At 38.6% G+C, this 18,496-nt stretch overlaps 29 non-coding genes across 29 annotated transcripts; all 29 read right to left on the bottom strand.

Annotated features, from left to right (window-relative positions):
- Nucleotides 1-554: 554 nt before the first annotated feature.
- On the bottom strand, nt 555-696 carry LOC124322724. The gene has a single exon (XR_006914992.1). It is a non-coding gene; the product is annotated as a U4 spliceosomal RNA (small nuclear RNA).
- Nucleotides 697-1,100: 404 nt separating this feature from the next.
- Trnah-gug lies at nt 1,101-1,190 on the bottom strand. Its single transcript is given in 2 exon segments — nt 1,101-1,135; nt 1,154-1,190. It is a non-coding gene; the product is annotated as a tRNA-His (tRNA).
- A 192-nt stretch (nt 1,191-1,382) lies between these two features.
- On the bottom strand, nt 1,383-1,546 carry LOC124322092. Its single transcript, XR_006914446.1, has one exon. It is a non-coding gene; the product is annotated as a U1 spliceosomal RNA (small nuclear RNA).
- A 509-nt stretch (nt 1,547-2,055) lies between these two features.
- Nucleotides 2,056-2,246, bottom strand: LOC124322248. Its single transcript, XR_006914595.1, has one exon. It is a non-coding gene; the product is annotated as a U2 spliceosomal RNA (small nuclear RNA).
- A 510-nt stretch (nt 2,247-2,756) lies between these two features.
- On the bottom strand, nt 2,757-2,978 carry LOC124322514. Its single transcript, XR_006914795.1, has one exon. It is a non-coding gene; the product is annotated as a small nucleolar RNA U3 (small nucleolar RNA).
- Nucleotides 2,979-3,732: 754 nt separating this feature from the next.
- On the bottom strand, nt 3,733-3,851 carry LOC124323128. The gene has a single exon (XR_006915372.1). It is a non-coding gene; the product is annotated as a 5S ribosomal RNA (ribosomal RNA).
- Nucleotides 3,852-4,599: 748 nt separating this feature from the next.
- On the bottom strand, nt 4,600-4,718 carry LOC124323011. Its single transcript, XR_006915260.1, has one exon. It is a non-coding gene; the product is annotated as a 5S ribosomal RNA (ribosomal RNA).
- Nucleotides 4,719-4,921: 203 nt separating this feature from the next.
- LOC124322915 lies at nt 4,922-5,044 on the bottom strand. The gene has a single exon (XR_006915169.1). It is a non-coding gene; the product is annotated as a U5 spliceosomal RNA (small nuclear RNA).
- Nucleotides 5,045-5,618: 574 nt separating this feature from the next.
- On the bottom strand, nt 5,619-5,760 carry LOC124322723. Its single transcript, XR_006914991.1, has one exon. It is a non-coding gene; the product is annotated as a U4 spliceosomal RNA (small nuclear RNA).
- Nucleotides 5,761-6,164: 404 nt separating this feature from the next.
- Trnah-gug lies at nt 6,165-6,254 on the bottom strand. The gene is given in 2 exon segments: nt 6,165-6,199; nt 6,218-6,254. It is a non-coding gene; the product is annotated as a tRNA-His (tRNA).
- A 192-nt stretch (nt 6,255-6,446) lies between these two features.
- Nucleotides 6,447-6,610, bottom strand: LOC124322091. Its single transcript, XR_006914445.1, has one exon. It is a non-coding gene; the product is annotated as a U1 spliceosomal RNA (small nuclear RNA).
- A 509-nt stretch (nt 6,611-7,119) lies between these two features.
- Nucleotides 7,120-7,310, bottom strand: LOC124322247. Its single transcript, XR_006914594.1, has one exon. It is a non-coding gene; the product is annotated as a U2 spliceosomal RNA (small nuclear RNA).
- A 510-nt stretch (nt 7,311-7,820) lies between these two features.
- On the bottom strand, nt 7,821-8,042 carry LOC124322513. Its single transcript, XR_006914794.1, has one exon. It is a non-coding gene; the product is annotated as a small nucleolar RNA U3 (small nucleolar RNA).
- A 754-nt stretch (nt 8,043-8,796) lies between these two features.
- Nucleotides 8,797-8,915, bottom strand: LOC124323127. Its single transcript, XR_006915371.1, has one exon. It is a non-coding gene; the product is annotated as a 5S ribosomal RNA (ribosomal RNA).
- Nucleotides 8,916-9,663: 748 nt separating this feature from the next.
- Nucleotides 9,664-9,782, bottom strand: LOC124323010. Its single transcript, XR_006915259.1, has one exon. It is a non-coding gene; the product is annotated as a 5S ribosomal RNA (ribosomal RNA).
- Nucleotides 9,783-9,985: 203 nt separating this feature from the next.
- LOC124322914 lies at nt 9,986-10,108 on the bottom strand. The gene has a single exon (XR_006915168.1). It is a non-coding gene; the product is annotated as a U5 spliceosomal RNA (small nuclear RNA).
- Nucleotides 10,109-10,682: 574 nt separating this feature from the next.
- LOC124322721 lies at nt 10,683-10,824 on the bottom strand. The gene has a single exon (XR_006914989.1). It is a non-coding gene; the product is annotated as a U4 spliceosomal RNA (small nuclear RNA).
- Nucleotides 10,825-11,228: 404 nt separating this feature from the next.
- Trnah-gug lies at nt 11,229-11,318 on the bottom strand. The gene is given in 2 exon segments: nt 11,229-11,263; nt 11,282-11,318. It is a non-coding gene; the product is annotated as a tRNA-His (tRNA).
- A 192-nt stretch (nt 11,319-11,510) lies between these two features.
- LOC124322090 lies at nt 11,511-11,674 on the bottom strand. Its single transcript, XR_006914444.1, has one exon. It is a non-coding gene; the product is annotated as a U1 spliceosomal RNA (small nuclear RNA).
- A 509-nt stretch (nt 11,675-12,183) lies between these two features.
- Nucleotides 12,184-12,374, bottom strand: LOC124322246. Its single transcript, XR_006914593.1, has one exon. It is a non-coding gene; the product is annotated as a U2 spliceosomal RNA (small nuclear RNA).
- Nucleotides 12,375-12,884: 510 nt separating this feature from the next.
- Nucleotides 12,885-13,106, bottom strand: LOC124322512. Its single transcript, XR_006914793.1, has one exon. It is a non-coding gene; the product is annotated as a small nucleolar RNA U3 (small nucleolar RNA).
- Nucleotides 13,107-13,860: 754 nt separating this feature from the next.
- On the bottom strand, nt 13,861-13,979 carry LOC124323009. The gene has a single exon (XR_006915258.1). It is a non-coding gene; the product is annotated as a 5S ribosomal RNA (ribosomal RNA).
- Nucleotides 13,980-14,727: 748 nt separating this feature from the next.
- Nucleotides 14,728-14,846, bottom strand: LOC124323008. The gene has a single exon (XR_006915257.1). It is a non-coding gene; the product is annotated as a 5S ribosomal RNA (ribosomal RNA).
- Nucleotides 14,847-15,049: 203 nt separating this feature from the next.
- LOC124322913 lies at nt 15,050-15,172 on the bottom strand. Its single transcript, XR_006915167.1, has one exon. It is a non-coding gene; the product is annotated as a U5 spliceosomal RNA (small nuclear RNA).
- Nucleotides 15,173-15,746: 574 nt separating this feature from the next.
- Nucleotides 15,747-15,888, bottom strand: LOC124322720. Its single transcript, XR_006914987.1, has one exon. It is a non-coding gene; the product is annotated as a U4 spliceosomal RNA (small nuclear RNA).
- Nucleotides 15,889-16,292: 404 nt separating this feature from the next.
- Nucleotides 16,293-16,382, bottom strand: Trnah-gug. The gene is given in 2 exon segments: nt 16,293-16,327; nt 16,346-16,382. It is a non-coding gene; the product is annotated as a tRNA-His (tRNA).
- Nucleotides 16,383-16,574: 192 nt separating this feature from the next.
- On the bottom strand, nt 16,575-16,738 carry LOC124322089. The gene has a single exon (XR_006914443.1). It is a non-coding gene; the product is annotated as a U1 spliceosomal RNA (small nuclear RNA).
- Nucleotides 16,739-17,247: 509 nt separating this feature from the next.
- On the bottom strand, nt 17,248-17,438 carry LOC124322245. Its single transcript, XR_006914592.1, has one exon. It is a non-coding gene; the product is annotated as a U2 spliceosomal RNA (small nuclear RNA).
- A 510-nt stretch (nt 17,439-17,948) lies between these two features.
- On the bottom strand, nt 17,949-18,170 carry LOC124322511. The gene has a single exon (XR_006914792.1). It is a non-coding gene; the product is annotated as a small nucleolar RNA U3 (small nucleolar RNA).
- Between the last annotated feature and the right edge of the window lie 326 nt (nt 18,171-18,496).

Raw genomic sequence — 18,496 nt, 5'->3', positions numbered from 1 at the left:
TATTTATATTCATTTCAAAATTTTGAAGTGCGCTTGTAAGGTTTTTTTTCGAAACATGCGTTTACATATCAAAATCCTTGTGCAATTCTTTATCAATGGGTACAGTTATTTTAAAGTAAATATCATGTATAAAGCTCGTTAACATGTTTTTGAACGAAACAGTTGTGCGCAGTGTTATTTTTGAAAAAAATGAACGATCTTTATGGTACAAGCCCAACACGTAGGTGGTGGGATCAGATGTTTACCCCGACATTCACCCTACAGCGGTTAACAATTTATTGAACTTCCCCTTTAAACATGGTGGAATCTTTTCACCTTGTCATTTGGAATCACCTTTTCAAATATTTTCCCCGTGTTCACAATGTTCCAACTGACTGATATTAATGGCCTTCAGCGAACGAATTAATCAGCCTTGTCTGACGTGCAATACCAACTAAATGGAAACAAAAATCACTTATACGATTTCACTTTCACCGTTTAATGTTATAAACACACTATGCAACACTCCAATTTTTCTAACTGACTGTAATTTTTTTTTCTTGTACGCTGAAATGCTCCTGATGGAGCTATCAAAAATTGCCGACGACAAAGATTATTTCACTTCATCGTGGCGGGGTATTGGTTAAAGTTTTCAACTAGCAATAATCACACCTCGGGAGACCCTCATTGGTTATGATATTGCCACTGCGCAAAGCTAAATTATAATCAGAAAAGCAAGTCTACTTAAGCATTTGCTGAATTCGTTCTGCTTGGACGTGTTGGACCAACAATTTCGTTCAGAAATATTCATTTAGATTACCCTAGGCAAATTTTAATTTCCATCTCCCATTGGACTAATACCAACAGGGGACAGTTCATTACATACATGAAATAATTTTTGTCTTAATATCGGGTCAAATACTTGAAATTCTGTAAATGTGTATTTTTCTTCCATACATTTCAACAACTTCCTGCACACACAAAAAAAGGGAGGGGGAATTTCAGGTTTTCATTCCAAATTGTTTTTCACATTATGAACTATTGAAGTGAGCGAGCATTACTTTCCAACCAAACAAAATTTATAGTTAATCTGCGTGTTGACGTGAAAAATCAGTTTTCAGTGCCGTGACCAGGATTCGAACCTGGGTTACTACGGATTCATATCTAGTAGGTACCACAACGTAGGGTCCTAACCACTAGACGATCACGGCCAATCCATTGGCCATGATGATTTATATTAAAGTAGCTAAACATGAATTTCATTACTTTGTTGTTTCTTCCCAGAAAGAAAATCTGATGCTTCGCGTATTCCCAAGCGGTCAACCCTACCGTTTACTAACGGGACCAGATTTAGTTCAACTTCCGGCAGATGACAAGAATTTTTCTTACATTTATAGTGTGTTCAGGGAACGGCGCGAACGCAGTCCCCCACTACCAAAAATTGTACTCCCGAGTTAATCACATTTGGATTAATCGCAAGGGTCAGCCCATCCTTAGTGCAATGGAAAGGCCTCGCCCTGGAGGAACCACCTTGGTGATCATGGTTGCCTCTGAGCCAGGTAAGTATGATTGTGGATGCTTTTTCACTTTGTTTAATACTTTGTATACAGCAGAACAATATTGACAAAGAGTGTTCAAGTATTTGACTGACGTTTAGAGAATACCACCCACTTTCTTTCATCGACTTGAATTACGAACTCGAGCAAAATATAGTAAATAAAGCTCAGTATTTATTTCATGGTCTTGATCTTTGCAAATACTTTTCAAGAAACAAATTGCTTGTTTTTTTTCATTTGGTCGTCCAATTGGCAAATAAGAAAATAAGAAAATCGACTTTTCATATGAAAATACACGCATCTTCATATTTAAAAAAAAAACATCACATCGAAAGATGAACAGTACTAATTAGTTAACACAATCAAGTACGTATTTTTTTATGCTTTTCTTGATATTACGAAAAAAATACAATTAGAAAAAATTACAAACATGTCTACATGACAGTTTTGCAATTATACATGGTCTTTTATTATACGGTGCTAAGACAATTTCTGTTTTATTCAATATGTTCTCCCTCATAGAGGGTGAGCCGATCCCGGAGGTACTGCAATACCGGGTCAACCCGTGGCGGGAGCAGTGCAAGCACTGTATTCCCACCGTATGCCAAAAATCAGTTTAATATTCTGGGGTCCATTTGAACCCGTATCAGATATTAAGCTGATAAGAACAGATACTACACTTTGATCTTAGCCAAAAGGCCGAGAAGCGATAATGTTACAAGGATTACTGCCCAAAATAACCACTGAGGTTCAACACATTTCCGGTGGTGTACGAAGAATACTCATATCACTCAAAACATTCAAGAAATGCTATAAAATATTGAGTTGTTCATTTTTCCAGACGCGACCACTTGATGCTTATAAAGTTCATTTTCATTTGTTTTATTATGCTCATACTGTATTAAGGGAGATACAATTTACGCTGAAGGCGTTGCAAATTTTACTCTCGTTATCACACTAGGTCCTTTTTTTTCAGAATATGGCTTTGCCACGCCACCTGACGACAAAAGCTCTGAACGATAATTAATCATGATTAAATAACAATAACTAAAAGAATGCAATACGATCATAAAGTCATGACACATCCTCAAATTGACCAACCTCACTTTCACAATTTATTTTGCCATACAAGCAGATGATTTAAGGACACGAATACCTGGAATTATTATTAAGATTTATCTCTTTAGATTTTCAAGAATTTAAATTTGTTTTATCATCTCAACCACTCTGAACACGCTAGTTTCCTTCCGCTATTTCACATGGATTTAACGGAAACGGTCCTCAATGACTGTGTTTGATGCTGTCGAGACAGCTACACTCACAGCCTGTTTCACGCTCAGAAACCAGCGTCTTAACTCGTCATCGTGGGTTGAAAGGAGACAAGTTTCTGGTGGGAAACAAGTCAAGATATACTACAGAAATGATCCTGTGAAGTATGATCTTAAATGCAATGTTATTTTGCAGAACTCTAAATAAGGTTTGTACGATCAATGAGCTTTGGCGTAAATTACAGTGCATAGATCGATATTTCGGAATATTAAATTGAGATTTGCAATACTTGACGCACACAGTACATACATTGTCAGGTCTTGCATTTTGTTCATTTATTGAAACACCGAGAAGCTCTTTAATAGTTATAGAACAAGTGACGAGACCAATTTTGGACACAATAAAGAATCCGCGTGCTCATCAAATCAATTTATTACAGTAATGTATTATCGATTGAGAGCCCATTTATCAGCTGGGTGTTTGGCGTGCACCTATAATCCTGCTTCGGGGAGGCTTGGTAGAGTGGATGGCTTGAGTTTAGGAGCCCTGTTTCGTGATACCGCATGTTGATCAGGTGCCCGCACTAAGCTTGACATCAGCATGGATCTGCTAGAGGAATCTAGTAGGTGCAGGTTAGCTAAGGAGGAGCGTAGTGGGTCAGGAGGGAAACCTAGCAGCCAAAAGTTCCCGTGTTCGGCAGTAGTGGGATCGTGCCAGTGAGTGGGCGTCATGCAACAGCCTCAACAAAATAGCCAAACCTCTATCTTTTTTTTTGTCGTTAAAACTACCGAGATCAAACAAACATGCGTTCTACAATATATGGTATCATTAATCAAAGTCCCAGCAATACCCTTTTCAACTAATACCTAAAGAATACATTATATTCCATGTCTCATCTAACTTGGGGAGCAAAAATAAAATTACACCATGCCAACAGCATCCCGTATTCCCAAGCGGTCAACCATCCAAGTACTAACGGGACCCGACATAGCTTAACTTCCGGGAGCTGACGAGACCGGGTGAGTTCTATGTGGTATGGCCGTTGACATCAATTCAGTCGCCATTACCCGACCATATTCGCCTCTAAATCTAGTTCTAATGCTTGCTTACTTTCTGTTCGAAATACACACCAACCTTAGCCAAACAAACGAGGACATATAAGTACATTTGTCAATGGACAACCGAATATAAAATTTGATAATATTTCCAAACGCCACTATTTTTGGCTAACTGTCATTTTTAATTTTCTCGTTCCGGGGATGTCCGATCAATGAGCCAACAATCCAAGTGTCATAAGGCTAACGATTGCTTCCCTTACTTAGCTTGCGTTGCATAAGGATCTCAGAGTCAGAGAGATTAGATAGAGCTGCCCGAAGAAACCACCAACGTACAAGCCTCTCGGCTGTGCCGTGCGCTTCGCGCTTTACTTAGCTTGCGTTGCATAAGGATCTCAGAGCCAGAGAGATTAGATAGAGCTGCCCGAAGAAACCACCAACGTACAAGCCTCTCGGCTGTGCCGTGCGCTTCGCGCACGGCGTTTCAAATATCTTTCAGCAACAAAGAGGTTGGAGGACGTCTAGTAGCCTCTCGGCTGTGCCGTGCGCTTCGCGCACGGCGTTTCAAATATCTTTCAGCAACAAAGAGGTTGGAGGACGTCTAGTAGGCAATATCCAGTAAAAAATACGTTCCTTCCATTTTCAACTAATGCCAAAATAATACATTGTAGTCCATGTAGTATCACCCATCTTGGGAAGCACTTCAATTCAATTGGATTCACAAAAATAAAATAATTCCATGCCAACAGCATCCCGTATTCCCAAGCGGTCACCCATCCAAGTACTAACGGGACCCGACATAGCTTAACTTCCGGGAGCTGACGAGACCGGGTGAGTTCTATGTGGTATGGCCGTTGACATTAAACTAGACGCAATTACCCGACCATATTCGCCTCTAATCTATTACTTGTGCTTGAGATTTATCTTTTTGAAATACACACTAATCTTACCAAAACCACCGAAAAACTATCAGTTTGTCATTTTACAAATGTTGTCAGTATGTAGTAGTAGAATATCTTTGTTTCCGCATACAGACGTTTTTAATTTTTCATTTATTCAAAGTGCCCAATCAGAAGACCGGGCGTTAAAAAAATAAGTCATATAGACTCATCAATGCTCCTAACCACGGAAATCTTTAGTAAAAGGCGAAAGATTTATCCGGGTATTGATTAGAAACCAGAGTAAATAACAGTGGTATGCCTTGTATTTATATTCATTTCAAAATTTTGAAGTGCGCTTATAAGGTTTTTTTTCGAAACATGCGTTTACATATCAAAATCCTTGTGCAATTCTTTATCAATGGGTACAGTTATTTTAAAGTAAATATCATGTATAAAGCTCGTTAACATGTTTTTGAACGAAACAGTTGTGCGCAGTGTTATTTTTGAAAAAAATGAACGATCTTTATGGTACAAGCCCAACACGTAGGTGGTGGGATCAGATGTTTACCCCGACATTCACCCTACAGCGGTTAACAATTTATTGAACTTCCCCTTTAAACATGGTGGAATCTTTTCACCTTGTCATTTGGAATCACCTTTTCAAATATTTTCCCCGTGTTCACAATGTTCCAACTGACTGATATTAATGGCCTTCAGCGAACGAATTAATCAGCCTTGTCTGACGTGCAATACCAACTAAATGGAAACAAAAATCACTTATACGATTTCACTTTCACCGTTTAATGTTATAAACACACTATGCAACACTCCAATTTTTCTAACTGACTGTAATTTTTTTTTTCTTGTACGCTGAAATGCTCCTGATGGAGCTATCAAAAATTGCCGACGACAAAGATTATTTCACTTCATCGTGGCGGGGTATTGGTTAAAGTTTTCAACTAGCAATAATCACACCTCGGGAGACCCTCATTGGTTATGATATTGCCACTGCGCAAAGCTAAATTATAATCAGAAAAGCAAGTCTACTTAAGCATTTGCTGAATTCGTTCTGCTTGGACGTGTTGGACCAACAATTTCGTTCAGAAATATTCATTTAGATTACCCTAGGCAAATTTTAATTTCCATCTCCCATTGGACTAATACCAACAGGGGACAGTTCATTACATACATGAAATAATTTTTGTCTTAATATCGGGTCAAATACTTGAAATTCTGTAAATGTGTATTTTTCTTCCATACATTTCAACAACTTCCTGCACACACAAAAAAAGGGAGGGGGAATTTCAGGTTTTCATTCCAAATTGTTTTTCACATTATGAACTATTGAAGTGAGCGAGCATTACTTTCCAACCAAACAAAATTTATAGTTAATCTGCGTGTTGACGTGAAAAATCAGTTTTCAGTGCCGTGACCAGGATTCGAACCTGGGTTACTACGGATTCATATCTAGTAGGTACCACAACGTAGGGTCCTAACCACTAGACGATCACGGCCAATCCATTGGCCATGATGATTTATATTAAAGTAGCTAAACATGAATTTCATTACTTTGTTGTTTCTTCCCAGAAAGAAAATCTGATGCTTCGCGTATTCCCAAGCGGTCAACCCTACCGTTTACTAACGGGACCAGATTTAGTTCAACTTCCGGCAGATGACAAGAATTTTTCTTACATTTATAGTGTGTTCAGGGAACGGCGCGAACGCAGTCCCCCACTACCAAAAATTGTACTCCCGAGTTAATCACATTTGGATTAATCGCAAGGGTCAGCCCATCCTTAGTGCAATGGAAAGGCCTCGCCCTGGAGGAACCACCTTGGTGATCATGGTTGCCTCTGAGCCAGGTAAGTATGATTGTGGATGCTTTTTCACTTTGTTTAATACTTTGTATACAGCAGAACAATATTGACAAAGAGTGTTCAAGTATTTGACTGACGTTTAGAGAATACCACCCACTTTCTTTCATCGACTTGAATTACGAACTCGAGCAAAATATAGTAAATAAAGCTCAGTATTTATTTCATGGTCTTGATCTTTGCAAATACTTTTCAAGAAACAAATTGCTTGTTTTTTTTCATTTGGTCGTCCAATTGGCAAATAAGAAAATAAGAAAATCGACTTTTCATATGAAAATACACGCATCTTCATATTTTAAAAAAAAACATCACATCGAAAGATGAACAGTACTAATTAGTTAACACAATCAAGTACGTATTTTTTTATGCTTTTCTTGATATTACGAAAAAAATACAATTAGAAAAAATTACAAACATGTCTACATGACAGTTTTGCAATTATACATGGTCTTTTATTATACGGTGCTAAGACAATTTCTGTTTTATTCAATATGTTCTCCCTCATAGAGGGTGAGCCGATCCCGGAGGTACTGCAATACCGGGTCAACCCGTGGCGGGAGCAGTGCAAGCACTGTATTCCCACCGTATGCCAAAAATCAGTTTAATATTCTGGGGTCCATTTGAACCCGTATCAGATATTAAGCTGATAAGAACAGATACTACACTTTGATCTTAGCCAAAAGGCCGAGAAGCGATAATGTTACAAGGATTACTGCCCAAAATAACCACTGAGGTTCAACACATTTCCGGTGGTGTACGAAGAATACTCATATCACTCAAAACATTCAAGAAATGCTATAAAATATTGAGTTGTTCATTTTTCCAGACGCGACCACTTGATGCTTATAAAGTTCATTTTCATTTGTTTTATTATGCTCATACTGTATTAAGGGAGATACAATTTACGCTGAAGGCGTTGCAAATTTTACTCTCGTTATCACACTAGGTCCTTTTTTTTCAGAATATGGCTTTGCCACGCCACCTGACGACAAAAGCTCTGAACGATAATTAATCATGATTAAATAACAATAACTAAAAGAATGCAATACGATCATAAAGTCATGACACATCCTCAAATTGACCAACCTCACTTTCACAATTTATTTTGCCATACAAGCAGATGATTTAAGGACACGAATACCTGGAATTATTATTAAGATTTATCTCTTTAGATTTTCAAGAATTTAAATTTGTTTTATCATCTCAACCACTCTGAACACGCTAGTTTCCTTCCGCTATTTCACATGGATTTAACGGAAACGGTCCTCAATGACTGTGTTTGATGCTGTCGAGACAGCTACACTCACAGCCTGTTTCACGCTCAGAAACCAGCGTCTTAACTCGTCATCGTGGGTTGAAAGGAGACAAGTTTCTGGTGGGAAACAAGTCAAGATATACTACAGAAATGATCCTGTGAAGTATGATCTTAAATGCAATGTTATTTTGCAGAACTCTAAATAAGGTTTGTACGATCAATGAGCTTTGGCGTAAATTACAGTGCATAGATCGATATTTCGGAATATTAAATTGAGATTTGCAATACTTGACGCACACAGTACATACATTGTCAGGTCTTGCATTTTGTTCATTTATTGAAACACCGAGAAGCTCTTTAATAGTTATAGAACAAGTGACGAGACCAATTTTGGACACAATAAAGAATCCGCGTGCTCATCAAATCAATTTATTACAGTAATGTATTATCGATTGAGAGCCCATTTATCAGCTGGGTGTTTGGCGTGCACCTATAATCCTGCTTCGGGGAGGCTTGGTAGAGTGGATGGCTTGAGTTTAGGAGCCCTGTTTCGTGATACCGCATGTTGATCAGGTGCCCGCACTAAGCTTGACATCAGCATGGATCTGCTAGAGGAATCTAGTAGGTGCAGGTTAGCTAAGGAGGAGCGTAGTGGGTCAGGAGGGAAACCTAGCAGCCAAAAGTTCCCGTGTTCGGCAGTAGTGGGATCGTGCCAGTGAGTGGGCGTCATGCAACAGCCTCAACAAAATAGCCAAACCTCTATCTTTTTTTTTGTCGTTAAAACTACCGAGATCAAACAAACATGCGTTCTACAATATATGGTATCATTAATCAAAGTCCCAGCAATACCCTTTTCAACTAATACCTAAAGAATACATTATATTCCATGTCTCATCTAACTTGGGGAGCAAAAATAAAATTACACCATGCCAACAGCATCCCGTATTCCCAAGCGGTCAACCATCCAAGTACTAACGGGACCCGACATAGCTTAACTTCCGGGAGCTGACGAGACCGGGTGAGTTCTATGTGGTATGGCCGTTGACATCAATTCAGTCGCCATTACCCGACCATATTCGCCTCTAAATCTAGTTCTAATGCTTGCTTACTTTCTGTTCGAAATACACACCAACCTTAGCCAAACAAACGAGGACATATAAGTACATTTGTCAATGGACAACCGAATATAAAATTTGATAATATTTCCAAACGCCACTATTTTTGGCTAACTGTCATTTTTAATTTTCTCGTTCCGGGGATGTCCGATCAATGAGCCAACAATCCAAGTGTCATAAGGCTAACGATTGCTTCCCTTACTTAGCTTGCGTTGCATAAGGATCTCAGAGTCAGAGAGATTAGATAGAGCTGCCCGAAGAAACCACCAACGTACAAGCCTCTCGGCTGTGCCGTGCGCTTCGCGCTTTACTTAGCTTGCGTTGCATAAGGATCTCAGAGCCAGAGAGATTAGATAGAGCTGCCCGAAGAAACCACCAACGTACAAGCCTCTCGGCTGTGCCGTGCGCTTCGCGCACGGCGTTTCAAATATCTTTCAGCAACAAAGAGGTTGGAGGACGTCTAGTAGCCTCTCGGCTGTGCCGTGCGCTTCGCGCACGGCGTTTCAAATATCTTTCAGCAACAAAGAGGTTGGAGGACGTCTAGTAGGCAATATCCAGTAAAAAATACGTTCCTTCCATTTTCAACTAATGCCAAAATAATACATTGTAGTCCATGTAGTATCACCCATCTTGGGAAGCACTTCAATTCAATTGGATTCACAAAAATAAAATAATTCCATGCCAACAGCATCCCGTATTCCCAAGCGGTCACCCATCCAAGTACTAACGGGACCCGACATAGCTTAACTTCCGGGAGCTGACGAGACCGGGTGAGTTCTATGTGGTATGGCCGTTGACATTAAACTAGACGCAATTACCCGACCATATTCGCCTCTAATCTATTACTTGTGCTTGAGATTTATCTTTTTGAAATACACACTAATCTTACCAAAACCACCGAAAAACTATCAGTTTGTCATTTTACAAATGTTGTCAGTATGTAGTAGTAGAATATCTTTGTTTCCGCATACAGACGTTTTTAATTTTTCATTTATTCAAAGTGCCCAATCAGAAGACCGGGCGTTAAAAAAATAAGTCATATAGACTCATCAATGCTCCTAACCACGGAAATCTTTAGTAAAAGGCGAAAGATTTATCCGGGTATTGATTAGAAACCAGAGTAAATAACAGTGGTATGCCTTGTATTTATATTCATTTCAAAATTTTGAAGTGCGCTTGTAAGGTTTTTTTTCGAAACATGCGTTTACATATCAAAATCCTTGTGCAATTCTTTATCAATGGGTACAGTTATTTTAAAGTAAATATCATGTATAAAGCTCGTTAACATGTTTTTGAACGAAACAGTTGTGCGCAGTGTTATTTTTGAAAAAAATGAACGATCTTTATGGTACAAGCCCAACACGTAGGTGGTGGGATCAGATGTTTACCCCGACATTCACCCTACAGCGGTTAACAATTTATTGAACTTCCCCTTTAAACATGGTGGAATCTTTTCACCTTGTCATTTGGAATCACCTTTTCAAATATTTTCCCCGTGTTCACAATGTTCCAACTGACTGATATTAATGGCCTTCAGCGAACGAATTAATCAGCCTTGTCTGACGTGCAATACCAACTAAATGGAAACAAAAATCACTTATACGATTTCACTTTCACCGTTTAATGTTATAAACACACTATGCAACACTCCAATTTTTCTAACTGACTGTAATTTTTTTTTTCTTGTACGCTGAAATGCTCCTGATGGAGCTATCAAAAATTGCCGACGACAAAGATTATTTCACTTCATCGTGGCGGGGTATTGGTTAAAGTTTTCAACTAGCAATAATCACACCTCGGGAGACCCTCATTGGTTATGATATTGCCACTGCGCAAAGCTAAATTATAATCAGAAAAGCAAGTCTACTTAAGCATTTGCTGAATTCGTTCTGCTTGGACGTGTTGGACCAACAATTTCGTTCAGAAATATTCATTTAGATTACCCTAGGCAAATTTTAATTTCCATCTCCCATTGGACTAATACCAACAGGGGACAGTTCATTACATACATGAAATAATTTTTGTCTTAATATCGGGTCAAATACTTGAAATTCTGTAAATGTGTATTTTTCTTCCATACATTTCAACAACTTCCTGCACACACAAAAAAAGGGAGGGGGAATTTCAGGTTTTCATTCCAAATTGTTTTTCACATTATGAACTATTGAAGTGAGCGAGCATTACTTTCCAACCAAACAAAATTTATAGTTAATCTGCGTGTTGACGTGAAAAATCAGTTTTCAGTGCCGTGACCAGGATTCGAACCTGGGTTACTACGGATTCATATCTAGTAGGTACCACAACGTAGGGTCCTAACCACTAGACGATCACGGCCAATCCATTGGCCATGATGATTTATATTAAAGTAGCTAAACATGAATTTCATTACTTTGTTGTTTCTTCCCAGAAAGAAAATCTGATGCTTCGCGTATTCCCAAGCGGTCAACCCTACCGTTTACTAACGGGACCAGATTTAGTTCAACTTCCGGCAGATGACAAGAATTTTTCTTACATTTATAGTGTGTTCAGGGAACGGCGCGAACGCAGTCCCCCACTACCAAAAATTGTACTCCCGAGTTAATCACATTTGGATTAATCGCAAGGGTCAGCCCATCCTTAGTGCAATGGAAAGGCCTCGCCCTGGAGGAACCACCTTGGTGATCATGGTTGCCTCTGAGCCAGGTAAGTATGATTGTGGATGCTTTTTCACTTTGTTTAATACTTTGTATACAGCAGAACAATATTGACAAAGAGTGTTCAAGTATTTGACTGACGTTTAGAGAATACCACCCACTTTCTTTCATCGACTTGAATTACGAACTCGAGCAAAATATAGTAAATAAAGCTCAGTATTTATTTCATGGTCTTGATCTTTGCAAATACTTTTCAAGAAACAAATTGCTTGTTTTTTTTCATTTGGTCGTCCAATTGGCAAATAAGAAAATAAGAAAATCGACTTTTCATATGAAAATACACGCATCTTCATATTTTAAAAAAAAACATCACATCGAAAGATGAACAGTACTAATTAGTTAACACAATCAAGTACGTATTTTTTTATGCTTTTCTTGATATTACGAAAAAAATACAATTAGAAAAAATTACAAACATGTCTACATGACAGTTTTGCAATTATACATGGTCTTTTATTATACGGTGCTAAGACAATTTCTGTTTTATTCAATATGTTCTCCCTCATAGAGGGTGAGCCGATCCCGGAGGTACTGCAATACCGGGTCAACCCGTGGCGGGAGCAGTGCAAGCACTGTATTCCCACCGTATGCCAAAAATCAGTTTAATATTCTGGGGTCCATTTGAACCCGTATCAGATATTAAGCTGATAAGAACAGATACTACACTTTGATCTTAGCCAAAAGGCCGAGAAGCGATAATGTTACAAGGATTACTGCCCAAAATAACCACTGAGGTTCAACACATTTCCGGTGGTGTACGAAGAATACTCATATCACTCAAAACATTCAAGAAATGCTATAAAATATTGAGTTGTTCATTTTTCCAGACGCGACCACTTGATGCTTATAAAGTTCATTTTCATTTGTTTTATTATGCTCATACTGTATTAAGGGAGATACAATTTACGCTGAAGGCGTTGCAAATTTTACTCTCGTTATCACACTAGGTCCTTTTTTTTCAGAATATGGCTTTGCCACGCCACCTGACGACAAAAGCTCTGAACGATAATTAATCATGATTAAATAACAATAACTAAAAGAATGCAATACGATCATAAAGTCATGACACATCCTCAAATTGACCAACCTCACTTTCACAATTTATTTTGCCATACAAGCAGATGATTTAAGGACACGAATACCTGGAATTATTATTAAGATTTATCTCTTTAGATTTTCAAGAATTTAAATTTGTTTTATCATCTCAACCACTCTGAACACGCTAGTTTCCTTCCGCTATTTCACATGGATTTAACGGAAACGGTCCTCAATGACTGTGTTTGATGCTGTCGAGACAGCTACACTCACAGCCTGTTTCACGCTCAGAAACCAGCGTCTTAACTCGTCATCGTGGGTTGAAAGGAGACAAGTTTCTGGTGGGAAACAAGTCAAGATATACTACAGAAATGATCCTGTGAAGTATGATCTTAAATGCAATGTTATTTTGCAGAACTCTAAATAAGGTTTGTACGATCAATGAGCTTTGGCGTAAATTACAGTGCATAGATCGATATTTCGGAATATTAAATTGAGATTTGCAATACTTGACGCACACAGTACATACATTGTCAGGTCTTGCATTTTGTTCATTTATTGAAACACCGAGAAGCTCTTTAATAGTTATAGAACAAGTGACGAGACCAATTTTGGACACAATAAAGAATCCGCGTGCTCATCAAATCAATTTATTACAGTAATGTATTATCGATTGAGAGCCCATTTATCAGCTGGGTGTTTGGCGTGCACCTATAATCCTGCTTCGGGGAGGCTTGGTAGAGTGGATGGCTTGAGTTTAGGAGCCCTGTTTCGTGATACCGCATGTTGATCAGGTGCCCGCACTAAGCTTGACATCAGCATGGATCTGCTAGAGGAATCTAGTAGGTGCAGGTTAGCTAAGGAGGAGCGTAGTGGGTCAGGAGGGAAACCTAGCAGCCAAAAGTTCCCGTGTTCGGCAGTAGTGGGATCGTGCCAGTGAGTGGGCGTCATGCAACAGCCTCAACAAAATAGCCAAACCTCTATCTTTTTTTTTGTCGTTAAAACTACCGAGATCAAACAAACATGCGTTCTACAATATATGGTATCATTAATCAAAGTCCCAGCAATACCCTTTTCAACTAATACCTAAAGAATACATTATATTCCATGTCTCATCTAACTTGGGGAGCAAAAATAAAATTACACCATGCCAACAGCATCCCGTATTCCCAAGCGGTCACCCATCCAAGTACTAACGGGACCCGACATAGCTTAACTTCCGGGAGCTGACGAGACCGGGTGAGTTCTATGTGGTATGGCCGTTGACATCAATTCAGTCGCCATTACCCGACCATATTCGCCTCTAAATCTAGTTCTAATGCTTGCTTACTTTCTGTTCGAAATACACACCAACCTTAGCCAAACAAACGAGGACATATAAGTACATTTGTCAATGGACAACCGAATATAAAATTTGATAATATTTCCAAACGCCACTATTTTTGGCTAACTGTCATTTTTAATTTTCTCGTTCCGGGGATGTCCGATCAATGAGCCAACAATCCAAGTGTCATAAGGCTAACGATTGCTTCCCTTACTTAGCTTGCGTTGCATAAGGATCTCAGAGTCAGAGAGATTAGATAGAGCTGCCCGAAGAAACCACCAACGTACAAGCCTCTCGGCTGTGCCGTGCGCTTCGCGCTTTACTTAGCTTGCGTTGCATAAGGATCTCAGAGCCAGAGAGATTAGATAGAGCTGCCCGAAGAAACCACCAACGTACAAGCCTCTCGGCTGTGCCGTGCGCTTCGCGCACGGCGTTTCAAATATCTTTCAGCAACAAAGAGGTTGGAGGACGTCTAGTAGCCTCTCGGCTGTGCCGTGCGCTTCGCGCACGGCGTTTCAAATATCTTTCAGCAACAAAGAGGTTGGAGGACGTCTAGTAGGCAATATCCAGTAAAAAATACGTTCCTTCCATTTTCAACTAATGCCAAAATAATACATTGTAGTCCATGTAGTATCACCCATCTTGGGAAGCACTTCAATTCAATTGGATTCACAAAAATAAAATAATTCCATGCCAACAGCATCCCGTATTCCCAAGCGGTCACCCATCCAAGTACTAACGGGACCCGACATAGCTTAACTTCCGGGAGCTGACGAGACCGGGTGAGTTCTATGTGGTATGGCCGTTGACATTAAACTAGACGCAATTACCCGACCATATTCGCCTCTAATCTATTACTTGTGCTTGAGATTTATCTTTTTGAAATACACACTAATCTTACCAAAACCACCGAAAAACTATCAGTTTGTCATTTTACAAATGTTGTCAGTATGTAGTAGTAGAATATCTTTGTTTCCGCATACAGACGTTTTTAATTTTTCATTTATTCAAAGTGCCCAATCAGAAGACCGGGCGTTAAAAAAATAAGTCATATAGACTCATCAATGCTCCTAACCACGGAAATCTTTAGTAAAAGGCGAAAGATTTATCCGGGTATTGATTAGAAACCAGAGTAATTAACAGTGGTATGCCTTGTATTTATATTCATTTCAAAATTTTGAAGTGCGCTTGTAAGGTTTTTTTTCGAAACATGCGTTTACATATCAAAATCCTTGTGCAATTCTTTATCAATGGGTACAGTTATTTTAAAGTAAATATCATGTATAAAGCTCGTTAACATGTTTTTGAACGAAACAGTTGTGCGCAGTGTTATTTTTGAAAAAAATGAACGATCTTTATGGTACAAGCCCAACACGTAGGTGGTGGGATCAGATGTTTACCCCGACATTCACCCTACAGCGGTTAACAATTTATTGAACTTCCCCTTTAAACATGGTGGAATCTTTTCACCTTGTCATTTGGAATCACCTTTTCAAATATTTTCCCCGTGTTCACAATGTTCCAACTGACTGATATTAATGGCCTTCAGCGAACGAATTAATCAGCCTTGTCTGACGTGCAATACCAACTAAATGGAAACAAAAATCACTTATACGATTTCACTTTCACCGTTTAATGTTATAAACACACTATGCAACACTCCAATTTTTCTAACTGACTGTAATTTTTTTTTTCTTGTACGCTGAAATGCTCCTGATGGAGCTATCAAAAATTGCCGACGACAAAGATTATTTCACTTCATCGTGGCGGGGTATTGGTTAAAGTTTTCAACTAGCAATAATCACACCTCGGGAGACCCTCATTGGTTATGATATTGCCACTGCGCAAAGCTAAATTATAATCAGAAAAGCAAGTCTACTTAAGCATTTGCTGAATTCGTTCTGCTTGGACGTGTTGGACCAACAATTTCGTTCAGAAATATTCATTTAGATTACCCTAGGCAAATTTTAATTTCCATCTCCCATTGGACTAATACCAACAGGGGACAGTTCATTACATACATGAAATAATTTTTGTCTTAATATCGGGTCAAATACTTGAAATTCTGTAAATGTGTATTTTTCTTCCATACATTTCAACAACTTCCTGCACACACAAAAAAAGGGAGGGGGAATTTCAGGTTTTCATTCCAAATTGTTTTTCACATTATGAACTATTGAAGTGAGCGAGCATTACTTTCCAACCAAACAAAATTTATAGTTAATCTGCGTGTTGACGTGAAAAATCAGTTTTCAGTGCCGTGACCAGGATTCGAACCTGGGTTACTACGGATTCATATCTAGTAGGTACCACAACGTAGGGTCCTAACCACTAGACGATCACGGCCAATCCATTGGCCATGATGATTTATATTAAAGTAGCTAAACATGAATTTCATTACTTTGTTGTTTCTTCCCAGAAAGAAAATCTGATGCTTCGCGTATTCCCAAGCGGTCAACCCTACCGTTTACTAACGGGACCAGATTTAGTTCAACTTCCGGCAGATGACAAGAATTTTTCTTACATTTATAGTGTGTTCAGGGAACGGCGCGAACGCAGTCCCCCACTACCAAAAATTGTACTCCCGAGTTAATCACATTTGGATTAATCGCAAGGGTCAGCCCATCCTTAGTGCAATGGAAAGGCCTCGCCCTGGAGGAACCACCTTGGTGATCATGGTTGCCTCTGAGCCAGGTAAGTATGATTGTGGATGCTTTTTCACTTTGTTTAATACTTTGTATACAGCAGAACAATATTGACAAAGAGTGTTCAAGTATTTGACTGACGTTTAGAGAATACCACCCACTTTCTTTCATCGACTTGAATTACGAACTCGAGCAAAATATAGTAAATAAAGCTCAGTATTTATTTCATGGTCTTGATCTTTGCAAATACTTTTCAAGAAACAAATTGCTTGTTTTTTTTCATTTGGTCGTCCAATTGGCAAATAAGAAAATAAGAAAATCGACTTTTCATATGAAAATACACGCATCTTCATATTTTAAAAAAAAACATCACATCGAAAGATGAACAGTACTAATTAGTTAACACAATCAAGTACGTATTTTTTTATGCTTTTCTTGATATTACGAAAAAAATACAATTAGAAAAAATTACAAACATGTCTACATGACAGTTTTGCAATTATACATGGTCTTTTATTATACGGTGCTAAGACAATTTCTGTTTTATTCAATATGTTCTCCCTCATAGAGGGTGAGCCGATCCCGGAGGTACTGCAATACCGGGTCAACCCGTGGCGGGAGCAGTGCAAGCACTGTATTCCCACCGTATGCCAAAAATCAGTTTAATATTCTGGGGTCCATTTGAACCCGTATCAGATATTAAGCTGATAAGAACAGATACTACACTTTGATCTTAGCCAAAAGGCCGAGAAGCGATAATGTTACAAGGATTACTGCCCAAAATAACCACTGAGGTTCAACACATTTCCGGTGGTGTACGAAGAATACTCATATCACTCAAAACATTCAAGAAATGCTATAAAATATTGAGTTGTTCATTTTTCCAGACGCGACCACTTGATGCTTATAAAGTTCATTTTCATTTGTTTTATTATGCTCATACTGTATTAAGGGAGATACAATTTACGCTGAAGGCGTTGCAAATTTTACTCTCGTTATCACACTAGGTCCTTTTTTTTCAGAATATGGCTTTGCCACGCCACCTGACGACAAAAGCTCTGAACGATAATTAATCATGATTAAATAACAATAACTAAAAGAATGCAATACGATCATAAAGTCATGACACATCCTCAAATTGACCAACCTCACTTTCAAAATTTATTTTGCCATACAAGCAGATGATTTAAGGACACGAATACCTGGAATTATTATTAAGATTTATCTCTTTAGATTTTCAAGAATTTAAATTTGTTTTATCATCTCAACCACTCTGAACACGCTAGTTTCCTTCCGCTATTTCACATGGATTTAACGGAAACGGTCCTCAATGACTGTGTTTGATGCTGTCGAGACAGCTACACTCACAGCCTGTTTCACGCTCAGAAACCAGCGTCTTAACTCGTCATCGTGGGTTGAAAGGAGACAAGTTTCTGGTGGGAAACAAGTCAAGATATACTACAGAAATGATCCTGTGAAGTATGATCTTAAATGCAATGTTATTTTGCAGAACTCTAAATAAGGTTTGTACGATCAATGAGCTTTGGCGTAAATTACAGTGCATAGATCGATATTTCGGAATATTAAATTGAGATTTGCAATACTTGACGCACACAGTACATACATTGTCAGGTCTTGCATTTTGTTCATTTATTGAAACACCGAGAAGCTCTTTAATAGTTATAGAACAAGTGACGAGACCAATTTTGGACACAATAAAGAATCCGCGTGCTCATCAAATCAATTTATTACAGTAATGTATTATCGATTGAGAGCCCATTTATCAGCTGGGTGTTTGGCGTGCACCTATAATCC

Source organism: Daphnia pulicaria, chromosome 1 (genome assembly GCF_021234035.1).
Source record: "Daphnia pulicaria isolate SC F1-1A chromosome 1, SC_F0-13Bv2, whole genome shotgun sequence".
NCBI classification, from domain to species: Eukaryota; Metazoa; Arthropoda; class Branchiopoda; order Diplostraca; family Daphniidae; genus Daphnia; species Daphnia pulicaria.
Note: the sequence above shows the minus strand (reverse complement) of the source record. Positions and strands in the feature narration are given on the sequence as shown.